Source organism: Lissotriton vulgaris, chromosome 1_1, assembly GCF_964263255.1.
Source record: "Lissotriton vulgaris chromosome 1_1, aLisVul1.2, whole genome shotgun sequence".
Lineage (NCBI taxonomy): Eukaryota > Metazoa > Chordata > Amphibia > Caudata > Salamandridae > Lissotriton > Lissotriton vulgaris.
In genome coordinates, this window is record NC_141685.1 from 1,605,359,203 (window position 1) to 1,605,372,638 (window position 13,436).

The window sequence follows — 13,436 nt, forward strand, 5'->3', positions numbered from 1 at the left end:
CAATTCAATACAGAACAGTTGACTAAAGTGCGTTCTGTAAAGGTAAATCCCAATTCTATGTCTATAAAATGAAAAAAATAAGTATCTTTCAGAACCCATTAAGAGCTCCAAATCAAGAGGTGAAAGCATAAAGCTTTACATAATTCAAATAGTTCTTGTGAAGGGAAGTAAGGGAAATTCAGTAAAGTCTTGGAAATATAGCATCGATTCTAGCAGGGTAAAATGACTGGGTCTCAGCTAATGGCACAGCAAAAAGCTTAGAAAAGTCTCCTCCGAATACAGACCTTCAGAGTTTCAGGATGGCTGTGTGAAGTTAAAAGCCTCCCTTATAGTCCAGGAACATGTACTAATACAACATTTTGGTATCTACAACTAAAACAAATGTTACAGCAGTCCAACTCTTCAGCCAATCAAAACACGATGTTTTCATGGGAATGGAAATATTCCACCACCTACGCTGTCTTGAAAAAAAAATGTACAAATATTAATTGTGATCCAGCAATCTGGGACTAACTAAATTTCATTACCTTGGCCCAATTTATTTACCCTACAAGTCCCTTCACGCTGGGTGAGTGAATACCAAACTTACCAATTTCCTATTAGAATATCATCCTCACATATACTTTATGGCGATACGATCTTTAAATATGTAATCAGAGTTTGACAAACTAATACCTGGATCTAGTAATAATCATTATGAACAAAATTCAATATGTCTAATAAAGACAAATTCACTTGTATATTTATAATGCTTTATCTAAATAATCTGATTGTTCATCAAATACAATACAGCTAGAATCCTCGATTACCACAAAAGAAATAATAAATGAAAATGACAGAAGTACATCTCAACATCAATGCAATGAATGAATGGATGGGTGTAGAGACAAAGGATTAGAGCCAAAAGACATTTGCAAAATGATTATGCCAATTCAGATATTATACTAACCCACGAAGGAAATTAGGAAAACTGCTCTCTGGCCATGAGAGCAGCAAGGCCCCTCAAGAAGAATTTAAGAGCAAAGACTAAGTCAGGATTTAGCAAACAGGAACAGCCAGCCCAAATAGTAATAGGAGACAGCAATGCAGCACTCTCCTCTTGCAAAGAAGAAAATCACACAACCTCCTAAAACCCTCCCACCGGGTATCTAATATTACACTCAAAACCCCCCAAAAAACCAACCCCATATAGTATCATAACACACAATTTCTCTTCATTCTATTGGTTAAGGACGGGGGTGTATTGTCACACCACTCTTGTTATGACACTTCTGTAAGACTGTCCATTGTCCTCTTTACTCCTTTTATCAACTTTCAGCCTAGGAAAAACAAATTTGAGCTGCTGTCATAGTACACATTTCCTCCATCTTGTCATGTAACAACATGTGTGCCTCAATTGTTCAATTGCGCTGCTCTCTAAGGAAGTGTTCCGCTTACAAAGATTATTTTGTTTCCCCTCGCAAACTTTGGCAGGGACACAGGACCTGTGAAGGACGAACAGTTTTCCACCTTTCCTTTCTAGCTCAGATTAAACCTGCATGTATTTTCTAAAATGACTCTCAGGCCTTTTCTGCAGAGCAGAAAACCATACTACTACGGAAAACAGAAAACAGACACATTCAATATTAATCTCTTATAATGCTGTACCATAGTGCACCCACCCTGTGTGTTGCATTTACCCATGCGCATCCCAGATTAATGTTATTTCCAATACATATTAGTAAAGAACAATAAAACAGCATTAGTCCTTTTATATTCCATTAGTCATAAGCATTTGCGGCCTACTCCAGTATTTTAGTTTGCGCCTGCACAGTTTCATTTTCCCTTATGTTAGCCCTTTTCGCATTTTGTTTGCACACCACACAATTAATGATTTCACACTATGGGAGATCAATCCCAGCAGGTTTTATTTCACGAAAACCCTGCTCCATTAAGTGTTAGATGTAGCATTACTAACAACGTTGTACAAGTCGTGGCTTGGTTCCCACTGGCTTTTCTTCTATAAAACAAAACAGTTCCACAAATAAATTCATCTCTTTCTCACATATTCTAACTTACAAATGTTGTTCATGAAGAAACATCTAAGTAACATTTCTAACCACACTATTTAATACACTATTGTATTTTATGAGAAATATCTCTATGGGAAAGTCTAAAACTATCTTTTTCTATTAAATCATGCTGGTTCAGTACATTTTATCATTGAACTCTTCAAATCCTCACATTACTAAGAATGTTGACCTAAAATCAGGAAGAATGAAAAAAGAAAAAATTACGTTCATAAGTATTTCTAAAGTAACATGGGCAGATATGGAAGCCTAATGCTTCCATTTGCCTTCTAAAGGATTTGACTTTTTGTTTTAGGCCGATGCGATAATTGCATTCGTTTGCATTTAAAAAAACACTCTATCAAAGGTCACCTCTGGTGCCTCTCCAGAGAAGGTGGTGAGCACTGGGTCCAAGCAACTTCTCCTAGCAGTCTTTCTTAGTCTAATACCTCAGGTTTCTCATCCCAAACCTGGACAGGAGTGTTGACTGTGAACGCCCACACCCTAGAGCACAGTGTTCTCTGCCAGCACTAGTCTGGAAACTCCCAATTATTTTGTACAGAAATCTTGGTAGACTAGCTAGAAGATCTTTTCTCATCTTCATACTCGAACCCCAGACATTAAATATGTATTGCAACATCCAGCTCTGAGACGGGCCCAGCCACGGTATTTGTCACAGGGATAGCAAAAAGGTGAGGGGGAGCTGGCACTTTCATGACGGAAGAAACCCAAAACAGGGGTGTTAATATAGAGGAAGGCTGTACCACTTGGACACCTGGGGGCAGATTTATGTTGGACTTGCGCCGCCGTTGCGTCACGCAACGGCGGCGTAAACGTGGCACATCCCTGCGTCCCATTTACAATGTGACGCATCTAGGCAGATGCGTCACGTTGTAAAGCCCTGCGCCACATGTGGGCGTTCCGGCGCAGGGTGGGCGTTCCGGGGCAGGTGCGCCTCGCAAAAGTGGCTGAGTGAAATCTTCAAGATTTCACTCAGTCACTTTTAGGCTAATGCTGCGTCAAAACCCTGTGCCTGCTTGAAGTAGGCGTAAGGCTTGACACAGCATTGGACAGATAGGGCACCCCCGAACCTTGCTGGAGCTGCGTCGCGCTTGCGATGCAACTCCAGTAATGCGCCACCTTTACGGCACAGATGCGTCACGCATCTCTGCCGTTTTTGCCCCATGGTGCGCCGCATTGTAATGCGGCGTACCATGGGTGGCGGAGCTGCTGCGCACAATAACTGGTGCATCCCTGGGGATGCAATGAACAAAAGAAGGGGGTTCCCCGTGGGTTATTTACTGATATAGGCAGGCCAGAAGGGGGGAAGAAACAACTGTAAATAGAACAAGAGAACGCACCCTGCCTTAGGATATAAGGGCCCTAGCTAGAGGGTCCCAAATTGGTATAAGAAGGGGTGATTAACCTGGGAGCTGACAATGCGCACAACACACACAAGGTCAAACCAAAAGGACTCAACAGAGCATATTCAGATTCATTTTATTTTCTTTAAATATATTTTTTTCTTTTTAGAATGAAGATATCAAACACATATAACAATTGAGCAATACTTTCAATCTACATGATACAGATGGAACCTGTTATTGTAAATCTGCCCCCTGTTATCTTGCTGGGCATAGCCTGTTCAGATAACAATGGGTCAGGAAAGGGCAGAGGGAAAGTCTCTCGGTTCAAAATAGCCTACCACAAAGGATTCTTAGAGTATCCTGCAATTTACAGCTGTTGTATGGACCTTCTATAACCTTGGTTCTTATGTACCACTTGGATGCAACAAATACAAAATTGATTCAAGAGTGGGTATAGCTACATGAATAATATCACTGCACACACTTTTTCTGCACACGTAAACATGCAATTGCTATGTCCCACATGGATGAGGAAGGACCTAGTTGCAAAAAGAACTGGCAGACAAATTTAAAAAGGTGGGGTAGGCTTGTAGGTGACTCTGCTGGGCAAGTAAATCTAAAAGACCCATCTTCCCTCAAAAAACGCCATTCCTGCCACCACTGCCAGTTCTCTACAGCTTGGCAAGTTGCGAGCAATCATGCTTTGGGAATGACAGTGCACATGTTTTACCACTCCGCACCCAGAGTCCTGCTCTGGGCCTTAATCTTTGTAACGGAAGTTACTCTAGTCCACACCCCTCCCTGGTGCTTATGTGTGCTGAGGTGAAGAGTCAATAAAGCTACAGCTTGCTGCAGCAGGAATTATCTGATTGGCTGTTCATGGAGGAGGCTAATCGCTGCCTTCGCTGGTGAGTTAGATGCATTTGAGATTACTAGTTGATGTAAAGTTAGTAATGTTGAAGTGGTTTGGTAGATAATGGGATAGGGTAGTTGTGATTATGAAAGAGTTTTACTCTACTTGTCTACATTTTTGATGTAGATAATGCAAAACTAGGAACTAATAGATACCGTGGAGAAGTGGATACTGTAGGAAACTACTTACGAAGACTGAATATTTATGTGTATATATTAAGGGATGTTTGACTCACTATTGAATTGATGTGCTAATATCAATAGTTTCGTAACTTTAAGAGCAATAATTATAGGTTTTGGAACTTGTACAGAGTCTTTGGACTTTGAATACCAAGGAAGCTGGAATAGAGTATAAGCTAATACAGCTATTCTTAAGGTACATTCACCCTTAGTATTTTACATTTTATAAATAGGATTTAATAAGATGTGGAGCAATGACATTGCCAGAATTAGACTTTGCAATACTGAAATAATTGAATCTGTCTGTTTAGATCATAGGGTTCACCACTAATGATGTAAGTGGGATATAATTGAACTACAATTTAATCATCCCATTTTTATAGGCATATCCCTCCTCTTAGGTAAAAACGATTAGGACCTTTCAGTCATTAATGTGACCTTTCCATATATTTTCAGAATTGAATATTATTCTTGTTAGAGTTGTCTGGAGAGCCAGACGAGGTTGACCAAATAATTAAAGATTAATATATATAATTAGGTATGTTCTTTGTTTCCCTTTTTTGAACTTAGGGATATTGGGTAATATATGGGAATTAGAGTTATTAATGTGACTCTTTTTGTATAATACTTTTTTTAGAATTGTTCATCATTTAGACTTAATTGAATGGAGTACAAGAAGAAACCAACTGAATGGATTATTAAGACTGATTGTAATATTTGAATACAGAGGTATGTGTCAGACGATTCAAATGGATATTAAGTCATGTTATAAATTACTGGTCACTAGGGGGTGGAATGGTTTGTAGGATGGGCAATACAGGGTCATCAAACCAATTTAGTTATTGCAATGGGTTTCGTGGGGTTTAAAGAGCAATATAATGAACTATGTCTTTTAAGATAATTAGCAATTATTGTATAGAATATTAAATCTTGGTGTTCCTCCTGGGTTGTGGTTAATATTAGAATGGAGACAGGCAGGCTTTATAAGGTTGGAGTGAGTGCATGTTCAGAAGATACCTTAAATTGTCGTGTACAGGTTACATGGTAAATGTATTTGTTAAATTTGTTTTCAATGTATTGATTGGTGTATATATATTTTCTTTCAGCCCTGATGACTTCCGGTATAGGACGAAATGCGTAGGCTGAAATGACTTCATGAATATGTAGCATATTGATTCATCAGCAACAATTTTGGAATAAATATTGGAATATTGTATTGGAACTTGGCCTGCTGACTGTTTGCTGAAGAAATACAATAATAAATTGTTGATATGGACATTACTATAAGATGTTCCTATCCATTTTTGTGATTTTATTTTGAGGATTGTGCCAGGAGTGGTGGGCTACGGAGAGTTGAGTGTCTTCTTGAGTGTCTTCTTTGGAAACTTTGAAGAAAAGTACTGAAAAGTGACTATAGTGCACACTTTTTTTGTCCTCACTGCCTTGCTTTTCGTAGTACAAATTCTATATGTGTTGCTTTTTTTCTGTATATTTGCCATTGATAAATTTCCCTAGATTCTTACTGGCAAAGTCTGTCAGGCGAAAAATTGGCGGATGAGATCATTCTTCCACTATTCTTAATTCTCATGACATGCTCATGATCCAGAAATTGGCGCATTGCAAGATTAGCAAACAATTCCCTGGCACAAACAGAATTAGCAATAGTTTTTAGGTCGAGCCTAGTCAGCACATGAGTTGTATGGGAGACCTGCTGTAATCACTATATGTAGTGTAATCCCACCTGCTGCTTCCCATTGGTTCACTCCTGCTTCGCTCTTCTTTGCTGGCTCCTCATTAGTTGGTGCTCTCGATACATCACTTCCGTTTTTCCTTCAGGGGCACTGGTCAACTACAGTTTTCTTTCACTTATACTGTTGATATGTGGCTTAAGCTACTTGTTTTTTTTCTATAACATGCCGGCCGCTTCAGGAGATGCGCAGCGTCTTTTCTTTAATAAGCACGGCTTCCGCCACACTTTTTATTTCAAAAGCATAGCTCTTAACAGCTCTACTGCCGAGACTCCCTTCCCTATCCCATCTCAGCTACAGCAGGAGGCACGGGCAGGCTTTCTTTAATAAACACGTGTTTTCTTTAATAAACATGGCGCTGGCGCATTTTTGATTTTTTTAATAAGCACAACTATCCTGTCAACCTCGTAAGTACCATTGAGTTGGCAGTTTGTGCTACAGTCTGCTGCCCTGTAGTACTGCTGTCAGCTCGGCTGACATCTGTGTGGAGGCCGGACTAAGCTGCTGGCGCACCAGGAAACACTCAGACCCAGCGAGCAATTGACAGGCAACCTGCTCGCTATACTTGCCAAACATTTGCAGACCAACTTGCTTACTACCGAGCATTTTAAAAAATTGAATTGAAAAACTATTTTAAAATTTGATTACATTGATGATCGAGATCGTTGTGTTCATTTTGTGGGAATTTTGCTTTGGGTGGTGTTATCGGAGCGGGAGGGGGAATCGAACCCTGAGCCGCAGCACACTTTAGACCGGCACCGCCATCTTGGGAGACGGTGCGGTCTAGTTGTTTTCCTTGCCCTCACGCTGCCCTACTTAAACGGGGACTTTGCGCGAGCGCGCTAGACCATGTCATACTCACTTAGATTTTCTGGAGCTATTTACCCCGCCCAGAGGGTGGTGTCAGAGGTGAGATTCAAATGCAGCATGTCATACGGGAGCACAGCGGGCGCGCCAGCGGCGGGCCAAAGGCAAGCCCATCTGGGCCCGTCCGCACCGGACGGAACCAGGGGCCAGCCAGAATGCCCGGATTATTACCTACTCCGCAGCATTTCTACAAAATTTGCACACAACCAAGTCGATTCCAAACAGGTATACGCTGGACCTGTTTTCTAAAAATGATATCCTCACAAATAGGACCCTCTTTCCAGAACTGTCAGTTCAGACAGTCCCGCTGGGATTTCATCAATCCATGACAGGTCAGGAATTAGCCAAGACCTGATGGTATACTACCTGAACACTCGCTCACTTGTTAAGAACCAGCTAGATATCTTCTCCCTATTACTCTCAGACAGCCCCAGCCTCTTACTGTTAACTGAGACATGGCTAACGGAGGACTCTAGTCTGGACATGTTGGCAGCCATTCCCAATAACTATTATATCATACATGCAGATCGTCCCTCTAATAAGGTAGGGGGTGGCGTGGCAGCTACCATTCATAGTGATTATAGGTTCAGTTCCCTGCCTAGCCTTGTCCTTAAAGACACTGACAACTTGGTATTAAAAATTGAATCCTAACATGAATCCTTAGACTGTGTACTTATTTATAGGCCCCCTAATAAAATTACCTCCTTTCCGTTGGAACTTAGTGAACAGATAGCTAAATTGGCTACCGATCACGCCAGGGTACTGCTCATGGGTGATTTTAACGATTGGTATAAAGACCCTGAGGAGGGACCACACTCGGCTGAAATGACGGACCTTCTCATGAACTTGAACTTTACCCAGCAAGGTCTGTCCCCTACCCATCAGAAGGGACATATTTTAGACCATATCTGGACGAATGGGGTGGAGATTTCCATCCCTATCGTTTCCCCCTGTATTTGGTCCGATCACTATCTACTGAAATTTACCCTAAGGCTCCCATCAGTTATGAAATCTAGCACCATGGAGGGTGGCTTCGCCAGAAGATGGAATTCGATTAATAAGGGTGATTTTCTCAGTTCGTTGGCCGACAGTGCCCCAGGTTGGGCCAAACATAGAGACGTTGGAAATAAATATCTCGAACTGGCTCATGAATGCCAGTAATAAACATGCCCCTCTTACAAGATTAAAAACCTCCCGACGCTCTGATGCTACCAGATGGTTTTCTACTGAACTTAAAGATCAGAAGCTACGGCTCCGCAAACTGGAGAGACAGTGGCGTGTAAAGTATGGCCAGGAAGAATGACTGATTTATGTGAATGCTAGGAAAGAGTATAAAAAAACATCTTGGCAGCCAAAGCTGCCCATTTTTCTAGTCGCATTACCAATTCAAATAATAATTCAAAAGAGATTTTTAATATTGTCGATGAACTCTCTAATTCAGAGAGGATGTTATTGAAGGTGGCACCATCACAGGAATTATGAATTTCCCTCAATGATTATTTAACTGACAAATATATCACTATTAAAAATAATGGGGCATCATATCAAGGACAGGCGATACATTATCGCCGCTTTTATTGGCAGGAAACTGCCGATAAAGCGGCGATAATGGCCTTGATAATATGCTCTATGAATTCCAATCGAAGCCCATGTTAGATGTGAACACATCTAACATGGGCTTCGATTGGAATTCATAGAGCACATTATCAAGGCCATTATCGCCGCTTTATCGGCAGTTTCCTGCCGATAAAAGCGGCGATAATGTATCGCCTGTCCTTGATAATATGCCCCCATATTCCCAAACGTTCCGTTCTACCTAGTCCTGATGATCAGTTTAAAAACACTCATACGTTAAGTCAATTTCCCAATATTGACCTGGAAACTTTGTATAGGCTCCTAATGAAGGTAAAATCAGGAGCTCCATCTGACTGTTGTCCGCCGCATATCCTCAAAGATTGTTTTTTGGCTTTTCCCAGCCCCATACTGGCTCTAATGAATGAGTCTCTCTCCGAGGGGAAAGTCCCCCCGCTCTTTAAGAAGGCTATAGTTGTTCCCCTTTTGAAGAAACTCGGGGCAGATCTTACATTGCTATCCAATTATCGCCCAATCTCTTTGCTGCCTTTTGACGCAAAGCTACTGGAAACTCATGTACCAAACTGTCTATCTGACTTTCTAGAGGAGTCTGGATATCTCGACCCCCACCAGGCAGGTTTCCGGCTAGCTCATTCGACGGAAGCGGTTATAGTGGCGGTGTTGGATACTCTCAGAGAACACGTGGATGGGGGCTCCCCACCGGCACTGGTACTATTAGATCTTTCAGCCGCGTTCGACAAGGTCGACCATGAAATCTTGGTGGGCTGTGTCGAACTGGCAGGTGTCCGGGGGGCGGCCGCCTGCTGGCTGTCGTCTTTTTTGAATGACAGGTCTCAGGCAGTCCGTCAAGGGCCCGACATTGCCCCCCTCATAAAACCATATGTGGGGTTCCTCAGGGCTCAGCACTGTCACCTCACTTATTTAACATCTATATCTCCCCTTTGATTCGATCACTGAAGATGAGAAAAGTGACAGTTTTCAACTACGCAGATGATCTGCAGCTGGTCCTTGAGATGGATGGCTTCGAACGTTCAGTGGCGGACCTTCATGAAACACTGCTGTTTACATAACAGTGGATGGATGGTAGCCATCTGAAACTGAACCTGGGCAAGACAGAGCTTGTCTTGACCGGGAACAGTGGAAAATTTTGGGGTCCTCACTACTGGCCCATGGAGCTCGGTCCATCCCCCTCCCCTCGCGGTACAAAAGGGGGTGGTAATGGATGGAGCATCTGAACCGATCAAACACTCACACCCAGTCAAAAGATCTGGGTTTAATCCATCACCGTTCTTTAGCCCACTCTGCCACCCCAGTTAAGACAAGGCTATATGCAAATCAGTCTGACCCTGTGCCTCATGGGAACAGTCCAGCCCGAACTGCCAAGCCATGCCTTCCCTGGACCGGAAACAAGCTTCCGAGGACCGGTTTCTGGCATTCCAGCCGTCTTCAGCCCGGCTTGCTTGAATCCAGTGGCAAAGTAAGCAAGGGACTCACGTCTGAGCATACCCTGCCACACTTATGGCGGACAAAAGCGGTACAAAAGGGGGTGGTAATGGACAGAGCATCTGAACCGATCAAACACTCACACCCAGTCAAAAGATCTGGGTTTAATCCATCACCGTTCTTTAGCCCACTCTGCCACCCCAGTTCAGACATGGCTATATGCAAATCAGTCTGACCCTGTGCCTCATGGGAACAGTCCAGCCCGAAATGCCAAGCATGCCTTCCCTGGACCGGAAACAAGCTTCCGAGGACCGGTTTCTGGCATTCCAGCCGTCTTCAGCCCGGCTTGCTTGAATCCAGTGGCAAAGTGAGCAAGGGACTCACGTCTGAGCATACCCTGCCATACTTATGGCGTCCAAAAGCGGTACAAAAGGGGGTGGTAATGGACTGAGCATCTGAACCGATCAAACCCTCACCTGCCAGCTCGGCAAAAACGCTAGGAGTTTCCCTTGACAAGGAACTAACACTGAAATCTCAGGTGGGCAGTGTGATCTCTAAGTGCTTCTTTCATATGCGCAAGATCCGGAAAATCCACCGCTTTTTCACTCAGGACGCTCTGGTCCGGATTATAATGGCCACCTTCACATCCCATTTGGACTATGCGAATTCTGTATACTTGGGGATGCCACTCTATATATCTAAGCGATTGCAGTTAGTCCAAAACCAGGCTGCTCGTTTGGTCATGCGACAACCTAGAAGGCAACCAATCAGCCAAGCGCTTCAGAAACTTCACTGGCTCCCCATCTCTCAGCGCTGTGTTTTTAAAACTGGCTGCATGGTGTTTAAGGCCTTGCATGCCAAAAGCCCTGCTTTTATTACTAACCTGTTACCCAGATATGTGCCGAATCGGTCCCTTCGTTCTGCCCATCTTTCTCTGCTTTCTGTACCCAAGTTTAAACGTGTGCGTCAGGGGGGACGCCGTTTTGCGGTCTAGGCGCCTAAACTTTGGAATTCGTTTCCTCTGGAGATTCGGTCTTGTACCGACATCATGCAGTTTAGGAGGCTCCTCAAGACCTAGTTGTTTCGGCTAGCTTATAACTTGGGATAATTGACAGCTGTAGTCTGTTCAGTCCGCCTTCAGTACTTTTCTGCTCTCTGGTTAGCGCCATGAAGCCACCCAGTGTGAGTGCGCTTAATAAATTCCCTTTAACATTAACATTAACTTCCTTCACATTTCATTGGCGTTTTGTATCGCCCTGAAACAATCATTGTTTGTTTCTCTAACGCTCTGTGCAACTGTTCATTTTCTTGACTTGAAGACATTTCTTGCAATTGTGACTTTTTACATAAAAAATAGGCAGTAAGATTTTGTTCTGTAAACACAGCTTGTCTGACAAGTAGATACTAGAGGGATTTCGATTACTTTTAATATCAAGGCAGGTGGTAAATGTATTCCTAAACTGGAAAAGTTAGAGTAAGTGGCTAAAATAGAACTAGATAACTCTACTTTCATGCACGAAAGAACTCTAGTGTGTAAGTTTACCAACCATCTTTTCATTTACTCATTCTTATCTGCTCGCTGACCAGAGCCAAGACGTAGGAGGCTAAATACATAATACTATTTATAACTGTTTACTGGTAGCACTATTGGTGCCAAAGGTTGTAGTATTTCGGGTGCATAGGAGAAAAGTAGTGCCTGTGTTTTATCTTTGCTCCTCCAGTCTGGCCCTACTCTTATGATCACTCGTTCTGAGCTGTGCACTTCCTAGCAGGCATCAGCAGTGACCACACTACATCCCTCTTTGACTTACTCAAAAATCACTGTCGCCCAATGCAGAAACATGTCTTTCTGACGACCTTACAATTCTGAGTTGAGATTGGATGCTGTAAAGTGGGGATTCCTAAATATCGACCTACAGTAATATTGAGTTGGAAATATCGGAGGTACAGAATATCGAGGTCAAGAATATCGGCGGACAGAATATCGACTCTAAGGTAAGTAATATCGATTTTTTTATATTGATTTAAGTAAGTATCGAAGTTAGTAATATCGATATCAAATATATTGATGTCACTAATCTCGATGTTAAGTATTTTACTTGTTTTAAATTATATGTGTGCTATTTTTATATATTAATGATGTTATTTTTAAGTACCAGAGCGGGTTGTGGGTTTATAGGGGAATAGGGTGGGAAGTAACTTAATTATTGTAAATCAATTATTAATTTTTAGGAATTGTAAATTAACTTTAATTAATTTTGCATTTAAGTTCTGTAGCAGGTTGTGGGTTTATAGGGGAATTGGGTGGGAAGTAATTTAATTGTAATTAAGTAATGATTTATTTTTATTTATTGGTATTGATAATTATTTTATTTTTAATTAATTATTAATTGGCAATTCATTATTTTAATTGGTAATTAACTTTTTGTAAGTAGTAATTAATGTTAGTACTTGGAAATTCATTTTTTTAACTGGTAATTACATTTTTTAATTTGTAATTTTTATTTAGCAATACATATTCTTAATTGGTAATTAATGTTTATTATTTGGAAATAGTTTTTTATTAATTGGTAATTATTGTTTCAGAACAATTATTTTTTGGTATAAAAATATTTTTATTGTTTAATATTTTTAAATTGGTAATCACATTTTAATAATTAATGTTTTTGTTATGACACATATTTTAGTGATAAATATTTATCATCTGGTAACTAATATTTATTAATTAATATTTATTGGTATTTATTGTTAATTTATTGTTAATTAATTATTCAATTGTAATTATGTTTTTAATAATTATTAATGGGTATTTGTAAATGATGTAGAGTCATTTAAAAATGTAATTATTAATTATTTTAAATACAAAAAATATTTATAAGTATGTTATATTTAACTTCTACGCTTTCCAACGCTTTCCCTACTGTTGCCCTCTCTAGAGTAGCAATAGTAATTTTTACCCCTACGCTATCCAATGCTTTCCCTACTGTTGCACTCTCTGGAGTGGGAATAGCAAATTTTACCCCTACGCTATCCAGCGCTTTCATTACTGTTGCACTCTCTGGAGTGGGAACAGTAATTTTTACCCCTACGCTATCCAACGCTTTCCCTACTGTTGCACTCTCTGGAGTTGGAATAGTATTTTTTACCACTACGCTATCCAACGCTTTCCCTACTGTTGCACTCTCTGGAGTGGGAATAGTAATTTTAAGTTCTACGCTATTCAACATTTTCATTACTGTAGTTTTTTTGGGACTTTGAATAGTAGTTTTATTTATTTA